This window comes from Dendrobates tinctorius, unplaced genomic scaffold (assembly GCF_039654945.1).
Source record: "Dendrobates tinctorius isolate UK_male_01 unplaced genomic scaffold, ASM3965494v1 ptg000212l, whole genome shotgun sequence".
Taxonomy (NCBI): domain Eukaryota; kingdom Metazoa; phylum Chordata; class Amphibia; order Anura; family Dendrobatidae; genus Dendrobates; species Dendrobates tinctorius.
Genome location: NW_027361879.1, coordinates 609,641 through 632,341, shown reverse-complemented (window position 1 = coordinate 632,341; position 22,701 = coordinate 609,641). Strand labels below are relative to the sequence as shown.

General features: G+C 44.7%; 1 long non-coding RNA gene across 1 annotated transcript in view; it reads left to right on the top strand.

Moving 5' to 3' along the window:
• Positions 1-21,715, top strand: part of LOC141058476 (uncharacterized) — a 30,222-nt gene extending 8,507 nt beyond the window's left edge. The window contains exons 3-5 of the long non-coding RNA XR_012222180.1: positions 13,433-13,518; positions 16,051-16,065; positions 20,799-21,715. This is a non-coding gene — a long non-coding RNA (uncharacterized lncRNA). The remainder of the gene's footprint in view (positions 1-13,432; positions 13,519-16,050; positions 16,066-20,798) is intronic.
• The last annotated feature ends 986 nt before the right edge of the window (positions 21,716-22,701 follow it).

Genomic DNA, 22,701 nt, shown 5'->3' with positions numbered 1-22,701 from the left:
GGTATTACCGTTTCTATAAACGTCCAATTTATCAAAATGTAAAAATAATTAACTGTATCAATAAACACCGTAAGCAGAAAAAGTTCAAGACCCAAAATTGCATTTTTTAGGGACAGCAGTACAGCAAAAAAATGTGGTTAGAAGTGTTCAGATTGTTTTATTCTTTCCAAAAATGGTATAAATAAAAACGTCTCACCCCACAAAAAAACAAACCCTCACACAGCTCTATCAACAGAAAATGAAAATATTGCGGGTCACAGAAAATAGTAACATAACTAGCCAAATAGTCATAAAAACATTCCCCCACCCTGAAAAAAGTCAGAATTGCTAGGATTTTTTTTGCAATTTCACCACACTTGGATTTTTTGCCTTGTTTTCCTGTACATTATATGGTTAAATGAGTGATGTTATTAAAAAGTACAACTCGTCCTGCTAAAAAAAAAAGCTCTCAACCGTCACTATGGATAGAGAAATAGAAAATTTTTGGTCAATGGAATCAGGGGAGAAAAAAATGAAAACGCAGAAACAGAACTTGACATGTCGGGAAAGGGTTAAGCCATAGTGGAGGAGTGTTTTTTTCTTAACTGGTGTGCTGCTGCCTATTTATTATTGGGCTATATCATATAGAAGGAAAAATTACATGCCCCCAGTGAAAACTCTCTGGTAAGTGAAAACTGTCTGATAACACCCACTAGGACTTAACAAAAAATTGCTCATTAGGAGCCAAATACTTTGATTGCTAATATCTTGGCAACAGCAGAATTAAAAGAAAAATAGTTTTACTTTGTTCTGCAGGCAGTTTTATATCATGTGTCCAGTTCACCATGAAAAATTTGTTGAAGGGTCCTCTAACCCCTTATCGCTGTGTTTCACCAGTGATACTGACATTGCTTTAGGTCAATAACATTTGCATTTATTTATGAAAATATTGAAAATTTAGAATTAAAATATAGTAAGATTTGCGATTTTTATGCTTTTAATTTTTATGCCCTTATAAGAGATGGTTATACCAAACAAAATAGTTAACCCCTTACCGTCATTTGTAGTACATGTATCATCATACTGCCAAACAAAAAATGGAATAAAATGCGATCAAAAATATGAATGCAAAAAACAATGGTATAGCTGAAACCGTCATCTTGTCCCACAAAAAAATAAGCTGCCATACAGCTCCATCAGACGAAAAATAGAATAATAAATAATTATTTTTTTCTATAAAATAGTTTGTATTGTGTAACAAAATTTATAAATTTGCTATGGATGTAATAGTTCTGACCCAAAGAATAAAGCTTCATTATAAATTTTACCACACACGGAACGGCATGAAAAAAAAAAAATCTCCTGCATTATTGGTTTTCGTTTATTCTGCTTTCCAAAAATCGGAATAGAAAGTGATAAATTGTCATAAGCCCCAAAATGGTACCAACAAATATATCAACTTGTCCCACAAAAAAACAGGCCCTCACATGACTTTGTCAGCAGAAATATGGAAAAATTATAGCTCTCAAAATATGGTGATGCAAAAAACTAGTTTATGAAAACAAAAAAAGCGTCTTTTATGTGTGACAGCAGCCAAACATAAAAACCCAATATAAATCTGGTATCGCTGTAATCACACCGACCTGAAGAATAAAGTCACCTAATCACTTATAACGCACTAGAAACGGCGTGTTGATTTGTTCATTCTGCCTCTCAAACATTGCAGTAAGGCTCAGCTCACATTTATCCTGCTCTTTGCGCTGAGTGCTTACACCGGGGTTTCTATCTCTGAAATACTTTATTCAGATGAAACCCCCGGTGGAAGATTCCCTATAATGAGGCAGATGGAGACACTGTGATCACTATCTGCCCTGTGACCCGGCGGTCTCCATATTTTTAATAGGAATACATAAAAGTGCCGACAGCCACAGTTTTCTGCACCTCTGAAAAAAAGGACACCACTGAACAGAGGCCAGATGGAGTCCATAGTAACACGGCTACTTCATTATAGTGAGTGGCTCCCTCCGTGGTTTCATCTGAATTGCATCACTCGAAGGTTTAAAAGGAAACCCCTAAGTAAGCGTTTAACGTAGAGTTCTGGATAAATGTGATCCAAATTGTTATGTAAAGTGTTCCCAATAAAAGCATCAGCTCAATCCACAAGAAAAGCAAGTCGCCACTCAGGTCCATCATCTGTTAACAGAAACATAGGGTGTTTCCACATTACTGATAGCACAAAGGCTCTGGAAAAGTGAAATGGACCTCGCCCCCAAAAGAAATTCAGTAAATTCTGTGCTCCCAAATCCAAATTCCCCCTCCCTCCTGAATACCACAGTGTGCCTAATCTTCATTTATATGTCCATATGTTTGGAACTTATGTAGCGATGAGAGCCCGGTCACTACAACGTACTGGTAACTACAACGTATTGGTCACTGTAACAGCAGTTTACAATTTTCATTCAGCAACATCCTCAGCTAGTTGTTTCTGGAAATCTCCCATGGAGTCAAAATCGTCATGAAAACTGTAGATAAATTCCCAAAGGGGTAGAATTTCCAAAATAAGGCACTTGAGGGGGAATTCTGCACTTCTAGTGCTTAGGGGCTCTGTACATGGAGTCCACAAACTATTAGAGAAAATTCTTCGCATCTGGATGCCTCCAGTATAACAGTACTGCTTAGCCATATGCTCAGTCCCTACCGAGTCTCACCATATGACAACGCAGTACTGCACAGCCACATTTAGAGTATTTTTACATTCAGCAGAAATTGTGGGACAAATTTTGGTGGCATTTTTACCCATTTACCTGAGTGAAAATTTAAAATCTGGGGCTAAAACTAAATTTTTGTGGTAAAAATATTATTATTTTTTTCTTCATTGCCCAGTGGTATAACATTCTGGGACCCACCTGTGGTGTCAATATGATCACTGCACCCCTAGATGAATTAATTGAGAGGTGTACGTTGTAAAATTGGGTCTCTTATGGGGGGTTCTGCTGTTCTGGCACCTTATGATTTGCCAATGTAACATGGCATCCTCGAACCAGTCCAGCAAAATGTGAACTCCAGTATGGCATTTCTTCCCTTCTGAGATTTGCACTGTGCCTCAAAAGTAGTTTTCGACCACATATAGGTATAGGGTATTGGCGTACTCAGTAGAAATTGCAAAAAAAATTTGGGGGTCAATCTTCTCTTGCTATCCATGTGAAAATAAAAAAATGGGGATAAAATAACATTTTTGTTCGAAAAATGTTATTTTTTTATTTTGACTGCTCCATGTTATTAACTTCTGTGAAGCAGCTGAGGATTCAAGGTGCTCACCACAAATCTAGATACATTCCTTGAGGGGTCTAGCTTCCAATATACAAAGAAAAAAACACAAAAATTGAGCTTGGTTTGAGTTAGTATACATGCAGCATAGGTCGGTCCTTGTCTGCCCTCATTCACACACTGACATCAACTTTGACACATGATAAGGTTTTTAATATTAGATAGTGTAGGACTGCCCCGACCACAGAGCCACCTTGTCAATGGTGGGACGCCTTTTATGCTATATTTGATCAAATACAGTATTACTAAGAACTCTGTATTCTTTAAATGCACTTTTGCTTTTTTTTATTTAATTACAGCAGGGTTTTTCTCATTTTGTCTTTTGTAGGTTTTGTATGCTTTATGGCCAATGTGAACATGCGTCTATATGCTGCATGTATACCAACTCAAACCAAGCTCAATTTTTGTGTTTTTTTTCTTTGTATTTTTGCATTCTGTGCAAGCCGGGGTGTGGCCTCCCTCTCCTGAGCTGGAAATTGTATTTAAAGACTTCCCCCGACTGGTGGCCACTGGTTGGGACCCGATCCTTGTCTGTCCTTATTCACACTCTGACGTCAACTTTGACACATGATAAGGTTTTTAATATTAGACAGTGTAGGACCACCCCGACCACAGAGTCACTTTGTCGATGGTGGGACGGCTTTTATGCTATATTTGATCAAATACAGTGTTACTAAGAACTCTGTATTACTTAAATGCACTTTTGTGTTTTATTTATTTAAAGGGAACCTGTCACCCCCCCCAGGCGTTTTTTACTAAAAGAGCCACCTTGTGCAGCACTAATGCTGCATTCTGTCAAGGTGGCTCTTTTAGTTGGGGTCCCTTCCACCGCTGAAAGAATCATTTTTATAATTTGTCCCTCATACCTCTAGTTTGTCCGGGGGGTAGGTCTTTCCCCCCAGACCCAGACGCCTCACAGCCATCAGTCATTTTCTCCATTCTTCTGGGCGCTGCCTCCTCCGTGTTCAGTTATTTACCCGGCGCCTGCGCTGTAATCTTGTTTCTTGGGCATGCGGAGTTAGCACTGCCCGTCCACCGACATCACATGATGTCTTCCTTCTCGCGCCTGCGTGGACGCGCGGCCCGAGATCCCGCCCGCAGTGTGAATAAATCAGAAGAGACTGCGGGGCGGGATCTCGGGCGGCGCGTCCACGGAGGTGCAAGAAGGAAGACATCATGTGATGTCAGTGGACTGGCAGCGCTAACTGCGCATGCCCAAGAAACAAGATTACATCGCAGGCGCCGGGTCAATAACTGAACGCTGAGGAGGCGGCACCCAGAAGAATGGAGGAAATGACTGACGGCTGTGAGGCGTCTGTGTCCAGGGGGAAAGACCTGCCCCCCGAACAAACTAGAGGTATAAGGGACAAATTATAAAAACGATTCTTTCAGCGGTGGAGGGGACCCCAACTAAAAGAGCCACCTTGACAGAATGCAGCATTAGCGCTGCACAAGGTGGCACTTTTAGTTAAAACCGCCTGGGGGGTGACAGGTTCCCTTTAATTACAGTAGGGTTTTTCTAATTTTGTCTTTTGTAGGTTTATAAGTTAAATTATGTCTATGTGAGGTGTAATTTATATGAGAGTAAGGCTACTTTCACACATCAGGTTTTTTCCGACAGGTAGGATCCGGCGTCGCGTGTGAATAACTGATTAAACGGATCCGTTTTTCCACCTGATCCATCTAGTGGATCCGGAAAAAACCCAGATCCGTTTCATTAGTTTTCCATCCGTTTCTTCCTTTTTTTTTTAATCCGTTTTAAGACGGAGCCGGTTTTTAAAAACGCCAATGGGAGGCTCCCAAACGTGATTGGCTACTGAAAACCTATATATACAGTGTTCCGACAGGCCATATTTGACAGGTTGTAGAGGAGCAAGTGCAGGTTGTAGAGGAGAGCAAGTGTCTGGCGAGGATGGAAGGCGTGACAGCAAATATTCTGAAGATTAATGTGGATTTTACTGTTGAGGCGAATCGTTAGAAAGTGATTGTTCTGGAGCAGAAGCGAGAGAGACAGCAGTGCATCATGCGTCTGCGCCGACAACGTTTGTGGATCCACCCCATCACAGCCAAGAGAATGACGCAGGGGATGGATTCTACACTATGCATGGAGCTATGAGAAACCCCTGAGAAATTTTTCTCATATGTTTGGATGCAAATGGAGAACTATGATTTATTGGTGGAACTAATTGGACACTTCATCAGAAGAAGTACACATATTGCCGCTTCTCCATTTCACCGCCAGAGCATCTGATGGTGATTCTTCGGTAAGCCATTTTTATTGTATCTCCTCCTTTTAAAGCACACTTCTAACTGTAATGTTGTTGCTGGTAGTTTTTAATAATTCTTTTTATTGTATCTCCAACTGTTAAAGCTGACTTATAACTGTAATGTAATTTCTGGTATTTTGTACTCATTTTCCCCTTTTTTTGTCACAGATTCCTTGAAACTGGCGAATCCCTTTCGTCACTCCATTTCCAGTTCAGACTTGGGATTTCCACCATCTCCAGAATTGTGAAGCACACATGCCATGCATTGTGGGACTCTTTACATGCCGAGTTTATACCACATCCCACAATGGAGATGTGACGGCCGTCTGCGAATCTTGGCTGCAGTAGGAACAGCACCCCGAGTAACCCCGAGACCCTCAACCCCTATACAGGGATCTGGAATTGTAGCAAGGCCCAGGGGGGTGGATCAGTGGACCAGAGCAGGACGGCCGCCAAGGGGTTAAAACTAAAACCCGTAATCGTGGTCAGGAGGCAGGAGTCAGAGGCCGGTGGGCAGCAGAGGTGCAAAATCAGCAGGTAGAAGAAGTGTCAAAAGTCCACGCCAAGGTCAGTAAAACCAGAAGGGCAGCAAAGGTACAGAATCAGCAGGCAGCAGAAGGGTCAGGAATCCAAGCGAAGGTCAGTGTTAAAAAAATCGGAAGAGAGGCAGAGGTACAAGAATGGCAGGCAATAGAATGGTCAGAAATCCAGGCTGAGGTCAGAGTTAACTATAGCAATTCACACAGTAGCACGCAGAGGAACCAAGAATATATCCGGCGGCTTGCAAGACCAGTTCCAAGGTATTTGAGGGATCAGGTCATCCCTCACAGGTTCCCGGACTGATGATGTAATTAGGACCGCCCCCAGGACCAGGCCAGATGGTGATGCAGTAAGCCCTACATGACTGACAGAGGGGCGGAGCCTGCACCCACCAGATGCCTGCGCAGGAGCCTCTTCTCTGTCACCACCCTCACCCAGGGGCGAACCACGTCGCTTCCCAGTGGCCGAGGCAGGAACAGCCGTCCCCGAGTCCGCCTGCGACGCGACGGTCCGGCGCCTCCTAGTGGCCGAGACCGGAACAGCAGGCCCAGAGTCTGGCGGCGACGTGTCAGTCCGGCGCCTCCTAGTGGCCGAAGCCGGACCAGCAGGCCCCGAGTCTGGCGGCGACGTGCCAGTCCGGCCCTTCCTAGTGGCCGAAGCCGGAACAGCAGGCCCCGAGTCTGACAGCGACGTGACAGGAGAGTTGGCTGGAAATTGCAGACAAATTCCAACAAATCTGTCAGTTTCCCAATTGCTTGGGTGCAGCGGACGGGAAACATATCTGCACCGTCCAACATGCTGGATCTGGATCGGAATATTTTAACTATAAAAAATATTTCTCCATTGTGCTCATGGCCATCGCTGACGCTGAATACAAGTATATAGTGGTTGATATAGGGGCCTATGGCCGCTCCAATGATTCCCAAGTTTTCAAATTGTCTGCAATGTTGCGTCATCTCTATGAAAACACCTTCCAATTTCCACCCCCAAGACCGCTGCCTGAAACTTCTGGGCCACCAATGCCATTTGTTTGTGTTGGGGATGAAGCCTTCCAACTATCGGAACACCTCCTGAAACCATACTCCAGTAGTGGATTGACTTCAACTAAAAGAATTTTCAATTACCACCTCACACGAGCATGAAGAATGGTGGAGTGCGCTTTTGGTATTCTGACAGCCAAATGGCGAGTTCTATTGACCGCTATCAACCTGAAGACTGAAACTGTGGACGAGGTGGTGAAAGCTTGTGTGGTTCTGCACAATTTTGTTATATGCAAGGAACAAATTTCCATTGATGACCACCCTGAAGAAACCACCTTGCATGATTATCACAACATTACGTATAGAATTTCTGTGCCAGTTTCCAGAATGAGGGACAAATTTGTTGATTAAATTATTTCACCTCAAGGAAGAGTAGACTGGCAGGATGAGAGAGTTTGAAAAATTTCTCTTGGACTTTGTAACCAAAAGTCATTGACCTTCTGTACCCCAAGTATTTTACCTTCTTTACCCAAAGTATTTTATCTTCTTTACTCAAGTTGTGTACCTGGTTGTGTCTTACCCAAAGTATTTTACCTTCTTTACCCAAGTTGTTTACCTGGTTGTGCCTTACCCAAAGTGTTTTACCTCTTTACCCAAAGTATTTTACCTTCTTTACCCAAAGTTGTGTACCTGGTTGTGCCTTAACCAAAGTATTTTACCTTCTTTACCCAAGTTGTATACCTGGTTGTGCCTTACCCAAAGTGTTTTATCTCTTTACCCAAAGTATTTTACCTTCTTTACCCAAAGTTGTGTACCTGGTTGTGTCTTACCCAAAGTGTTTTACCTCTTTACCCAAAGTTGTGTACCTGGTTGTGTCTTACCCAAAGTATTTTACCTTCTTTACCCAAAGTTGTGTACCTGGTTGTGTCTTACCCAAAGTATTTTACCTTCTTTACCCAAAGTATTTTAGCTTCTTTACTCAAAGTTGTGTACCTGGTTGTGTCTTACCCAAAGTATTTTACCTTCTTTACCCAAAGTATTTTACCTTCTTTACCCAAAGTTGCGTACCTGGTTGTGTATTACCCAAATTATTTTACCTTCTTTACCCAAAGTTGTGTACGTTGTTGTTTTTTCCCCAAAGTATTTTAACTTCTTTACCCACAGTATTTTACCTTGTTTTAATGCTTGAGGGGCTGTCAGATTGGGACACTTCGACATTGGGAGTGTGGAGAGAGGAAAGTGATGGTGGTGGTGGTGAAGGATCAGTAGGTAAAACAGGTGAAGGGGTGGAGAAAGAAATAGAATGGGTGGACATGAAACCGGGAGTAGTATTGGGAATTTGGAAGGTTTGAGGGGTGGAGTGGATGGATTGGGAGGCAGAAGAGGTGGAGGGTGGAGAAGAGGGTTGTGTTTGGGGCATGATGGATGTTGAAGGAGACTGGTGGTAGTGGGCAGGGAGTGGAGGCACAGATGATGTGGTTGGGAAGTTGTACAGGGCGGTATGTTGGTACGGGGCCTGATGATGGTATGGGGCATGATGCTGGTACAGGACATGATGCTGGTATTGCATAGGAAGGGGAGGAGGGACAGTGGCTGGAGGGGGAGCAGGTGTGAGAGGAAGTAACGGGGTGGGTTGAGTGGCTTGGGAGCTAACATGCACTAGAGCAGACTGGCACGATTGCATTACATGCATCTGCTGGTCAGGAGATAGCTTATCCATGCGCTCGAGTACTGACTGGAAAAATGTGTGTTGGGAGATTTGCTTGCATCTGAATGCATCCTAACCAGGAGTGTGCGCAACTCAAGAATACTGTTGTTGAGCAAATTAAATCCTGCGGTCATTTGCTCAGACAACAGTTTGAGACAGTTCTGGAAGGATGCACTCAGATGCAAGAACTTGGGTGCATAGCTCTTTTCCTGACCCCTCTGGCGTTGCCGCCCAAAACCCACAGGTGTACTAGAGGTGGCAGCAGCAGAGGGGTGGAGTAAAAGAAAAGTTATATCCTCACTAGCAGATTCATGCAATGCAGTCAGCCACAACGTTCCAACGCAAGGGGATGGGACCGAGGGATCAGATGTGAGGGAAGGTTGGGAAGGTGCAGATGAGCCGTGACTGTCAAAGTGTCCCTGAGGGATCGCCCCAGAAGGGTTCAACTCTGCAGGCTTCCGATTGCTGCAGATGGTGCTGTGGAATAAACAGAAATAAATATAATTAATATATTGATATTGCAAGACCCTGGCTGAAACAAAAAAAGTGTTAGACATGTAAACATTTTTTATTAAATGGTGTGGGTTATATTTACCTTCTGCTCAGCATCGATGACCGGAGGAATGACAGGGCGTTGGCATATTTGTACTTGCTCCTGCGTCCTCCAGATCCACTCGGGGCCTGCATCTCTTTGTTGAACTCCTTCTTGAAGCGATCCCTGATTGACCGCCACCGCTTGACAATTCTCTCGCCTGAAAAGTGAAAGCACAAATTGGTTAGTATACAACACTTTACATCCAGCAACATAACTGAACTGTGTATACTTACGGGCTTTATTCTGGGCCCGAACATCGAGGTCCTCCCAGTTGGTCAAAAGTTGCTGGCATACTTGCTCCCAAAGCCGACGGGTGACAATGATATCGGTGTGGCTGCGGTCCCCCATCTTCCACAGTGGCTCCTGCTCTCGGATCAGATCGATGAGGAGGTCAATATCTAGCCCGGCCTCCTCCTCACCGTCCGAGTCAGAAGCACACTGTGAAGCCTGTTAAAAAAGACAAAAAACAAAAACATTAGACTCAAAACAACAACATAAAGTAGGAAAAAAAAATAAAACAAATAAAGGTGCTTACCCGATGTTGACCGCCAGGCCGGACATGCCGACGACCCTGGGAGGCGCTTTGAGGACCTCTGGATCGAACATCAGAATCAGAAGACTATAAAATAAAAATAAACAAAAAATATGTGCTTGGATGTTGGTTTATGTGTTGTGTGCAGTGTGATGTCTGTAATGATCACTTTTTTTATGTGTTGTGTGTAGTGTGATGATGTGTTTCTGCGATACATGCAAGAAACTTACCAAATGCGAGCCAACTCCAGGTATCTCTCCACCCCTTCGGTCTTCTTCGGGAAGCACCTCTTCTGCTGCTGCAGCTTCCTGTTATACAAAAATTATCGATTAATATATGTATATATATATATATATATATATATATATATATATACAGGGGGGTCCAAAACTAGGTGGACAGTATGTGTAAAATAGGGTAATGAAACATTTCCTAATAAATGGATTGGCGGAAAAGGCCTACTTGACGTTCACCAGACGTGACCCCCAACGAATTTGTTCATTTTGGGAGTACTCAAGGACAAAGTTTATAGTCGAAAATCCAAAAGTGTCCGTGACTTGAAAAATTGCATAAGAGATGCATTTCAAGAAATTAATATCCAAAGAGACTTGTGCAAAATTGTTTGTCGAAGCGTAGGGCAGATTTCAAAGCTGTGCAAATTGTGATGTAAAACAGTTTCAGCACCGGCGTTGATAAAATTTAAAAGGGGAGTGTAAGGGGGAGTGTAAAGGGGAGTTGTGGACAAATCATACTGTGTATAGGGGAGCTGTTGGCCCATCATACTGTGTATATGGGTGCTGTACATTGGGGTATTCTGGGGATATTATTAAATATTAAGTGTAGCAATTAAGAAGCATTATTGTTATAAGAGCACTTAATGTATTGTGACCACCAAAAGAATACACAGGGCATTATTACTTTCTAGGGGGAAAATCTGGTCACTGTTTTCTAGGGCACTTGCACAAGGCATTAACATTTTCTAGGGGGCAATTTTACCATCTAGAGGGCACAAATATGTGGAACAGCAAATGGAGCACTGTTATTGTCCATTTGTTATTGTTATAGCCAGTGCAGTAAAAGGGACAACGTGCTCTGAGATAGCTTATCAGAGATGCAGTGTGATAAAATTTTAGGGCTTTAAAATTTAAGGGCATTTGTATTATTGTTCAGAATAAAAATAATACTATATACAGTTGTGGCCAAAAGTATTGACACCCCTGAAATTCTGTCAGATAATACTCAGTTTCTTCCTGAAAATGGTTGCAAACACAAATTCTTTGGTATTATTATCTTCATTTAATTTGTCTTAAATGAAAAAACACAAAAGAGAATGAAGCAAAAAGCAAAACATTGATCATTTCACACAAAATTCCAAAAATGGGCCAGACGAAAGTATTGGCACCCTCAGCCTAATACTTGGTTGCACAACCTTTAGCCAAAATAACTGCGACCAACCGCTTCCGGTAACCATCAATGAGTTTCTTACAATGCTCTGCTGGAATTTTAGACCATTCTTCTTTGGCAAACTGCTCCAGGTCCCTGATATTTGAAGGGTGCCTTCTCCAAACTGTTATTTTTAGATCTCTCCACAGGTGTTCTATGGGATTCAGGTCTGGACTCATTGCTGGCCACCTTAGAAGTCTCCAGTGCTTTCTCTCAAACCATTTTCTAGTGCTTTTTGAAGTGTGTTTTGGGTCATTGTCCTGCTGGAAGACCCATGACCTCTGAGGGAGACCCAGCTTTCTCACACTGGACCCTACATTATGCTGCAAAATTTGTTGGTAGTCTTCAGACTTCATAATGCCATGCACACGAAAGCAGTCCAGTGCCAGAGGCAGCAAAGCAACCCCAAAACATCAGGGAACCTCCGCCATGTTTGACTGTACTGTAGGGACCGTGTTCTTTTCTTTAAATGCCTCTTTTTTTCTCCTGTAAACTCTATTTTGATGCCTTTGCCCAAAAAGCTCTACTTTTGTCTCATCTAACCAGAGAACATTCTTCCAAAACGTTTTAGGCTTTTTCAGGTAAGTTTTGGAAAACTCCAGCCTGGCTTTTTTATGTCTCAGGGTAAGAAGTGGGGTCTTCCTGGGTCTCCTACCATACAGTCCCTTTTCATTCAGACGCTGACGGATAGTACGGGTTGACACTGTTGTACCCTCGGACTGCAGGGCAGCTTGAACTTGTTTGGATGTTAGTCGAGGTTCTTTATCCAACATCCGCACAATCTTGCGTTGAAATCTCTTGTCAATTTTTCTTTTCCATCCACATCTAGGGAGGTTAGCCACAGTGCCATGGGCTTTAAACTTCTTGATGACACTGCGCCCGGTAGACACAGGAACATTCAGGTCTTTGGAGATGGACTTGTAGCCTTGAGATTGCTCATGCTTCCTCACAATTTGGTTTCTCAAGTCCTCAGACAGTTCTTTGGTCTTCCTTCTTTTCTCCATGCTCAATGTGGTACACACAAGGACACAGGACAGAGGTTGAGTCAACTTTAATCCATGTCAACTGGCTGTAAGTGTGATTCAGTTATTGCCAACACCTGTTAGGTGCCACAGGTAAGTTACAGGTGCTGTTAATTACACAAATTAGAGAAGCATCACATGATTTTTCGAACAGTGCCAATACTTTTGTCCACCCTCTTTGTTATGTTTGGTGTGGAATTATATCCAATTTAGCTTTAGGACAATTCTTTTTGTGTTTTTTTCATTTAAGACATATTAAATGAAGATAATAATACCAAAGAATTTGTATTTGCAATAATTTTCAGGAAGAAACTGAGTATTATCTGACAGAATTGCAGGGTGTGGGCTCCCAGAAGAAGAAGACATGTCTGCCACTGCATGGCTGTAGCTGGCTGGCCTGGCTCTGCGTCTGGCTGCTCTGCGGCTGCTGGCTGCTCTGTGGCTGGCCACACTCTCTCACTGGCTCCGCTCTGTCGCTGGCCGCTCTGCGGCTGGCTGCTCTGTGGCTGGCTGGCTGCATGGTAATGGATGAGGGCCTCACTGGCATTGTTTATATCTGTTTCCTGTGGGCCGGCCAATTGGATCTGAGCATGTTCAGACTTAAAAAACCGGTGGCCGGATCCGTCTTTTTCCAGATCCGGCGCATTCCGGCGCCCATAGACTTCCATTGTAGCAAAAAGCCAGAAGCGCCGCAGACAAAAAACGTTACTAGAGACGTTTTTTTCAGACACCGGAATCAAAAATGTAGCTGGATCCGGCGCTAATACAATTCAATGAGAGAAAACCGGTTCCGGCGGCAGATTTCGCCAGATCCGGTTTTTCTAAAAATAGCCAGATCTTGCCTGTCGGAACAAACTTGATGTGTGAAAGTAGCCTAAAGTATAGAAATGGTACCAGGAGAGTGTGGGTTATGACACCATTTTTGCTCGAAATGTGTGATAAGGGGGGGGGTGGAGTTCCTTAGCAGTGTGGAAATAAAATGATTAATTTGCAGATGACAAAATGTTTCTCTAGAGGGCTGATTATATTTTTCTTGAAGGACTGGGAATGGAATAAAAACATCAACATTAACTACCTGGTGGAATCTAGTGATCCCTGCTGCAATCCATGAGAAAAACCTAAGAGGTACTCATTGCCTGGGGGAAATTGCATATTGCCCCATAGGGGGTGTAGTATGTGGGCCGACTGGGGGGTGGTCCCTTTCGACTGCGGAACAGACGGGAGACAGACGCAGAAATCAGTTCAATCAGGTCCAAATTTTATTGGGTGTCCTCTTGACATCCAAAGCAGACACAACAGCTTCTGCTCCCTGGCCTGGGTATCTGTCACTTTCCTTCTGCCTCTGTTCGATAAGACCCCTGGGTGTCTTCACTGTGGCTGCCGTTAGGCCCATGGCCACTGCACTTTCCCCGTCCGAGTCTGCCTGCTGCAACACCTACTCACTCTTTGGTGTCCAGCCGTCCTGTACCCCAGACCTCCGTTAAGACACTGCCGTCCCATCCTGCAGCTGTCCTCTCAGGGCCACCCCCTTCTCCAACACACCGTCTCTCCCTCTTCTGTCCTCCCTGAGCTTCTCCCTCCTCTATCCCCTGCTGAACTCTTCCCGCTTCTCTCTTCCTCCTGGGTGTCTGTCCTTCCCCTGGGACTCTCCTTTATATCTCCTCTTTCTGGAAGTCCCCCTCTCAGTCCCGTAACTCTGCCCACCATGACTATGCGGTTTCCTAAGCCTAAGGCTTGCTGTTGAGTCCTTTTCTCACTGCTCTCTGTCTCCATCTTGTGGCCAAAACCCAGTACTACACTGTCTTTTCCCAATTCTAGCTGTTGTCCCTTACAAACACATACAAGTCAGAATAAAGCATTGTATACATCATCCTCTTTACTTTTTCCCTCTTCATCAGACAGGCCCATAGGTCAGTCCACCCCCTACAGGGGAAAGGGGCACAAAGGGGGAAACTAGATTCAAAGAGTATTTCAGAAAGTACCTGATTTTGAGTAAGTGCAACATAATAGGCTTCATAATTTGTTTGCTCTGAGTGGGTAGGAGCCATTACAATACATCGAAGGTCCATGAGTGACACTTAGGAGCTTCCAAAGAAAACTACAGAGGACGTACAGAGGAGGCATGATATAAGGTTAATTGGGTTAGTTGGGCTGCTTGGTAGTGTTTGATTAGATTGGGAACTCCCAGACCCACTTTCAGACGGTGACAATAGCTCTATTGACTCCTGGAGCCACCCTTCCTAACAAAGGTGTTAACTAGGCATTGCTTTCTTTTGAGGTAATGGGATGGGACGGGGATTGATAATACACAAAATATATAGAGTAATTTAAGGAGTAGAGTCATTTTTAGCGCTCATATACAGCTCTACCAGGCGAGCTACAGCTTTAATCTCTTTCCATAAGTCTACCCACTAATAGTGGGAAAGGTTTTTGTAGATGGAAACCGAGTCTGCTGAAAGTGGAGATGGTGAGGGAATAGGGGGTTAGGTGTCTGTAGACTTATTGAGTTTAGGATTAAGTATACAGTTTGCATCACCGCAGAGCAATGTAGTGCCTTGAGCATGCTCAGAGACTAGGTCAAACAGATGGGAGAGAAAGGTAGATCGGTGGGTGTTGGGGGCACAGTAGGAAACAAAGGTCACCAGTTCATCTAAAATGGTGCCCGTCACCATTAGGTAGCAGTCATATTTGTTTTACAACTAATGATTTAAAGACAAAGTAGACTGAATCATTTTAAATAATTATTATTTATCAATAATTTTAAATAAATTAAAAGCAAGACTGCATAAAATGCAAAATGTACCTGAAGCGTCTCAGAATCACTCCCATGGCACCACTAAGGGCAAGCGCAGATAAAGGCTGGCCAGGTCCGGACATGGACATATCAGGTCTAACCTCCGCACTGCCAGACCAGCAACCACAGATGAAGGGTGAAACAGGCCCAGACACACAGCAGCCCTGCCGTGCTCCAGGCTCTATTTGATTTTTGGCACCTGTATCTAGGCCTGTTTCACCCTTCATCTGTGGTTGCTGGTTAGGCGGTGCAGAGTTTAGACCTGATATGTCCATATTAGGACCTGGTCAGCCTTTATCTGCGCTTGCCCATTCTGGTGCCATGGGAGTGATTCTGAGACGCTTTATGTACATTTTGCATTTTATGCAGTCTTGCTTTTAATTTATTTTGGAGTCTGTTTTTGGGGATAGGACAGTGTGAACCACATCCAGGAAGCTGAAGATCAATTTAAATGGGAATTCCCAACAGTATTTGACATTTTTGGAACACAGGATTTCCAGGTATGGTTTCATTGCCTGTCTCTTGGCTATGTTTGTGGGGGCAACTTCAGGGGTGAGGAATTCCATTCTGCTGTAACAATTCCATCTTCCTGTGTTTCTGGATGCAGTGAATTACTGTCTGTCATCCAATCTAGAGCTGGGGCATGCTGAGCTGTCCATATTTGATGAACAGTTCAGTTGTCCAATCGGAGTTTGAGTTTTGCTTGAGCTTCATCCATGTGTCTCCTGTTCAGATAATTATTTGTCTATGACGTAAATTCCTGGCTTTTGACCCCCAGACTTTTACCTGACTATTCTTTTGTTTTTTTCCTCTGTCTATGATGTACCCTCCTGGCTTCTGACCTCGGACCATTGATTAACCAGCCTCTCTGCTTATCCGTGAGTAGTGACTAGCGTCATAGTCGCTATTAATGTTATTTTCTTTTGTAAAAATGAAGTTTCAGAATAATGTCGCGGGGTGAACCATATCAGATGTGCATTTGCACAGCACTCCATGAATGCGGTCCATCTTTTGCTGCTCAATGGGAATTCCAGGTAGAAGTTCCTGAAATATGCCAATTGCAGTAGATTGAAAGTCAATGATAGTCTCGGGCAGGCCTCTGATGCAAATATTATTTCTGCGAGCCCGATCAATTTATTGTTGAAGTAGTAGATTTCTTCATGGAGCATCTCCATCTCTTTTTCGTAGGTAATGAGGGCTGCAGTGATAGAGTCCATCTTGTCTTTGAGGTCGAAGGTGCGAGATCCTAGATCTTTAATTTAGTTGGAAAGTTCTTTAGTTAGTTTAACTGGCATGTTGGAAAGCTTAGAGTGTAGGATTAACTGGAACTGTGATAGTAGGTTAGTATGGTACAAGGTAGAAGTACATGGGATCCTGTTTGTGGATGCTGCAATCATTTCCGAGTCAACCCGGTCTGTTGTAGAGGAGCAGGATGATTCAGCTGAAGAGTGTGGTCCAGAAGACATATTATTGCCGTATTCTGCTGGAGGTTGATTCTTGAGGTTAGGATTCGCTGAGGCAGTTCTGCATGATTTCGGTGTGAGGACGGTTATGAATTGTTGGATAATCTGCTAACTATAGCCCTGTACTGGTTAAGTGAGCTAAAGGATAAGCATATTGCACGTTGTGCTTTACAGGGTGGAGAGGAGAGAAGGTTAAGTCATCATGGAAGCCTCGGGCTTCAGCTCATTAAGCGTTCCTGGTCAGGTTTCATTTCAGGTTGAAAAATATTGCCAAATCATGATATTTTGCTGGTCTGGACAGCATAGAAAATTGTGTGTTGTAGTGTGCTAGATGGTGTGGCTATAATGAGTGGCCACTAGATGTCAGGGGAGGCCTACAAGATAGGTTACAGATATAGCAATGCTGAAATTTGCTTAGCAAAACAAAAGTATGTGAGGGATAAATGCCACTGGTTTGTGCATTTGCTTTCTGCTAAAAGTCCGTGATTGTCCTGCAGTATATCACACCTCGTTCCCAAGTGAAGGTGTCCAGCGTTCTGTACTGAGACTCCGGTGCTCAGGAGACTCAGGCACTACTTATTATGTGGACTTGGGCTGTGCCGAACGCAGGTCTCTAGGGACGCTGGTGGGGACCTCCGGCTCCTCGCCTCTGTCTTTGGTGCTCCTGTCCTCAGCATTCTGGGGGATATCGCATTTCTCTGCTTCGGGCTGGGATAAGATCAGACCTCCATGAGAAGGGGAATGGGCACTCGACCTTTGTCCTCCAATCAGTGGCGTAGCTACTGTTTGTGGCGCCCGGGGCGGTCGAAAAATTTGCCGCCCCTTTGGTCGTTGATAATCCGGAAGCATCCAAAGAGCCCACACTACACTCAAAGATCTAATTTTTAGTCTGCTACTAACTCTGCTGCTATTATTTCTAGACTTTCATCTTCTTGCAGTTCTCTATATATATGTATGTATTAGCTTGATGATGCTGGATGAAGACCTAATGGCTTTTTAATAATAATTTTTAATAATGTGACAGACCTTACATATTGGATTATATAGAGCCCTGTTTTTTATTACATACCGTCCTGTCTTGTTAGCTGTATAATGCAATGATGGCTGATGGAGCATGGGAAAGCTTCCTTTTCTAATGGAGGAGCTGATGGACTGTTAGTTTGGTCACCGGCTCCTCGATCAGCAGTCATTTTATATCTAAAAAGAGAGGGGACTATGTAATAAAAGAGGGCGCTGTAAATAACAAAATTAACAAGAATACACTATGTAAGAGACAGCACTATACATAACAGCAGAGGAAGCTATATAATAAGGGACGGCATCATATATAACTAGAGAGGATGGTACGTAATAAGGGACGGTGTTATACATAATAAAAGAGGAAACTATATAACTAAGGATGGTGTTATACAGAATTAGTGAGTACACTATATACTAAGGGACTGTGTTAGACATAGTGAGTACACGATATACTAAGGGACTGTGTTAGACATAATAAACGATAATGTCTTCCTCCACCTCCCCCTGTTCCTAAGGCCATTATAAGTCCCCCTTCCTCCCATCCCAATCCCCCACACTCCTCATTGTCCTCCTCCCCTCACATCCCATTATTGTCCTCTCCCCCACCCCATCATTGCCCTCTTCACCACCTCCATCATTTTCTTCTCCCCCACCACTATCTTTGCTTTCTCCCCCACCACTCCCATCATTGCCCATTCCACCACCTCCATCATTTCCTCCTCCTCCACCACCCCCATTTATTGCCCTTTCCACCACCACCGTCATTGCATTCTCCCCCACCACCCCATCATCATTTATTTTTCCCCTACCACCCCATCATTGCCCTCTCCATCACCCCCATCATTGCCTTCTCCCCATCACCCCCACCCTTGCCTTCTCCCCATCATTGCCTTCTCCTTCACCCTATCACTGCCTTCTCCCCATCACTCCCATCATTGCCTGCTCCATCACCCCATCATTGTCTTCTCCCCATCACTGCCTGCTCCATCACCCCATCATTGTCTTCTCCCCATCACTCCCATCATTGCCTTCTCCATCACCCCATCACTCCCATCATTGCCTGCTCCATCACCCCATTACTCCCATCATTGTCTGCTCCATCACCCCCATCATTGCCTGCTCCATCACTCCCATCATTGCCTGCTCCATCACCCCATCATTGTCTTCTCCCCATCACTCCCATCATTGCCTTCTCCATCACCCCATCACTCCCATCATTGCCTGCTCCATCACCCCATCAGTCCCATCATTGCCTGCTCCATCACCCCCATCATTGCCTGCTCCATCACTCCCATCATTGCCTTCTCCTTCACCCCATCACTGCCTTCTCCCCATCACTCCCATCATTGCCTGCTCCATCACCCCATCATTGTCTTCTCCCCATCACTCCCATCATTGCCTTCTCCATCACCCCATGACTCCCATCATTGCCTGCTCCATCACCCCATCACTCCCATCATTGCCTGCTCCATCACTCCCATCATTGCCTTCTTCTTCACCCCATCACTCCCATCATTGCCTGCTCCATCACCCCATCAGTCCCATCATTGCCTGCTCCATCACCCCCATCATTGCCTGCTCCATCACTCCCATCATTGCCTTCTCCTTCACCCCATCACTGCCTTCTCCCCATCACTCCCATCATTGCCTGCTCAATCACCCCATCATTGTCTTCTCCCCATCACTCCCATCATTGCCTTCTCCATCACCCCATCATTGTCTTCTCCCCATCACTCCCATCATTGCCTTCTCCATCACCCCATCACTGCCTTCTCTCCATGACTCCCATCATTGCCTGCTCCATCACCCCATCACTCCCATCATTGTCTGCTCCATCACCCCCATCATTGCCTGCTCCATCACTCCCATCATTGCTTGCTCCATCACTCCCATCATTGCCTTCTCTGCATCACCCCCATCATGGCCTTCTCCTATTACCCCCTCATGGCCTTCTCCCATCACCCCAGGCCCAGGCATTATGGCCTTCTCCCATCACCCCAGGCCCAGGCATTATGGCCTTCTCTCTCCCCATCACAGTCTTCTCATGTCCCCATCTCCTCCAGGGCCAGGCTAACCTACACACACACAGACACACACAAACATAGACATACATACATACACACACACACACACACACACACACACACACACACACACACATACACACAGACAGACAGACATACACACAGACACCACCTCTCTACTCTCACCTGTCCGCAGCATCGCCCGCGCTTCCTCGCTCACACAGCAGCGGCCGCTGAATGATGACGTCATTCAGCGGCGCTTCTGTGTCAAACAGGAAGCGCGGCCACTGGGCAGGAAGCAGGACGGACCCTTGCAGCTCCGCTCCTGCTATTCCCACTTGCAGGCAGCGGAGCTGCTGTGATTGCTCCCTGCCCGCCGCTGCACTGCACTGTGCCTCACTGCCTCCGTGCTTCTCCCACAGAGAGAAATTGCTGCTGCTGCGCCGCCCCCACACATGTGCCGCCTGTGGCGGACCACCCCCCCGCCTACCTCACGCTACGCCACTGCCTCCAATGCAGAGCACACGGCGGGAAAGGTGTTCCCCGGCTCCAGGCCTCAGTGTCCACTACAGTCTCTCAGGTGGTTTCTCTAACCAAGCTGGCATGCATGTAGGGTCAGAAGGCCAGAGTGGTCCTGTGTGTTGAGGATAAAGCTTTTTAAAAAAAGGTCTAGGGCAGAGAGCTGTGCTCAGGCACATCTTCCCTGCTTGATGCCTAGACCACGGCCGTTGCCCCAATTTTTTTTCATTTTCACAAAGCGTTCTATAGCTCCAACATATTCCACAGTACTTTATATACCGTTGCATGCTAGTTCACAACAAATTAGGCCTAATGTAAGCACGAAAACAAGAAGACTTCCACCTGCCCAACTTCTTAATTGCATTGCATCCTCACTAAGATCAAGTGCAATGTGTTCCGAATTGTGTAAACCCCAATTTGACGTAAAAACAACTAAATGACGGATTTGACTTGATAGCGGGTTAATGATAAACCTGACTCGCGTACCAAAAACTGGCCAAAGAAAGGTCATAGAATTTTGAACCAATTGCAATAGTTAACCAAAGTCCTTTTCATTCCTTATCTGTTTTCTCTCTCCAATACCAGCTTCTCCTTGTCATCACCATTGTGGTATTCCTCACCCTGCGATGATGATCCACATGCAGAAGATGGGAGAAAGAGGAAGATGTCTTCACGCCTCAGCTTTTACAACCCCTTGAGATCCACCCTTCCTTTTTTCCTCCAATAAATGCTGATTATACTAATCAATTGAATGCCAAAAGTAATCATTTTATTCTTATAAGGCATTTGCAGTCCTTGGCATCTCCACTGTTTGCTATAGTGTTGTATTAGTGGTGGACTATACTGTCATGTTCCTACCCCAAAAGTCACCAATCGCGTTACAATATAGTGTAAATAAGGTCATGTGTCTTTTATGTATATATTGTGATATAGTAATGTATGATGTATAGGATGTGGTAAGTATTGTTAGTATAATAGGCATAGTGTGTTGCAGGAATATAGGTGTAAGATAAGTATAGCCAAGCTGTTAGTATAGATAGTGACTGTAAGGTAAGATAGACCTTGGTAAGTATTATAAGTGTAATGTACAATGTTTGGGCAGGAGTGTTGTCAGTTACAAACTGTAGAGACACACATAGTTAAAGTTTGGGAGTAGCCCATACTGGGATGGACAAGTCCCAGTAAAAAGGAACTGCTTCCTGGTAGGAGGCAGATACGAAAGTACAGTAACTAAGGCCAGGTTCAAGTGAAGTGGTCTGCTAGCGACAGCAAGGATATATCATTCTTGGCAGTGGGAGGCCTTACTGGAATCCCTGCGGACATTTCTGCAATGTCCACAGCTCAAGGCTCTGTATAGGTACTATGGAGAGTTCCCTATTCTCTGGCATACAGGGGACGATGGAGATGGAATCACGTGAAGGGAAGGTAATGGATCTCAGGTGCATTGCTGTACTGGACAGGAAATCCCTGGGGCTGAAGGAACCAGTAAATGTAGGGATAGTCCTGGAGGAATGGATAGCAATACTGAAAATGTACTGTATTAAGGAAACAAGAAGTGCTTTGCCCGAAACTGCGTGTTAAAATCTGATGAACTCGAACTGTCCAATAAACATTTGGCTGTTAAAACTAACTGGGTGTCCCTTTATATGTGTGTGACAGCTCCTGAAGATGGAGGCCTGTAGGCGGGAAGGCTTGCGCCCTACAAGTGAGTGTATACCCCACACAAGACAGCACATTGGGACTGAGATGTAAGGGGGTGGTGTTGCTATGGATCATAGAGACAAGCTGCCACTTTAAGAGACATCACCCCCATGGTTAGAGCAGTGGGACATTGTACACTTCCCTGCTGTAAAGACTGTGTGGTTTCTTCTCCAGCACTGGAGAGGGGAGGGGCTGCTTTTTTCTGTGTGTGAGGAGAGAGCCGAGATTTCTGCAGGAACGAGACGTGCCTGAGCTGTGAAGGAAAGACTTTGTAAACTCTTCTGCAGAAAACAAGGTGGCTTTCCTATGTTGCTGTGAGGAGCCACGAAGAAAGGACAAGAAAGGAATCCAGATTAGGGATCCATCATTTCTAAGAGCATCACTGGACCTGCACACAAGGAAAAGACCATGTTCCACGGAGCTTCCAGGAAGAAGTGCGCACCATCTTGCAGGGGCCCCGGGATTGGACTGAGATACCAACGCTACTGTGAGTGTTAACCTCTTCTGTGCACATGCTAGGGTTTAGGATAGGCTGCAATAGATAGAGCACGGCAGTAGTGTGGCCAGGTTAGCAAAGGCCAGATAGGTTATACCCCCTGACGAAGGAAGTTTTATTCCGAAACGCGCGTCGGGGCGCGTTCACAGGCATCCCCAGGCATCATCCTTTGGCTCATTAGGTATTATTTTCTCTCCAGCTCCCATTATTTCTTTCCCCTCTCACATTGTGTGACACTCCTGTAGTGTCTCTTTTTTGTTCACTGCACCAATTTTTTTCATTGCACTTTTT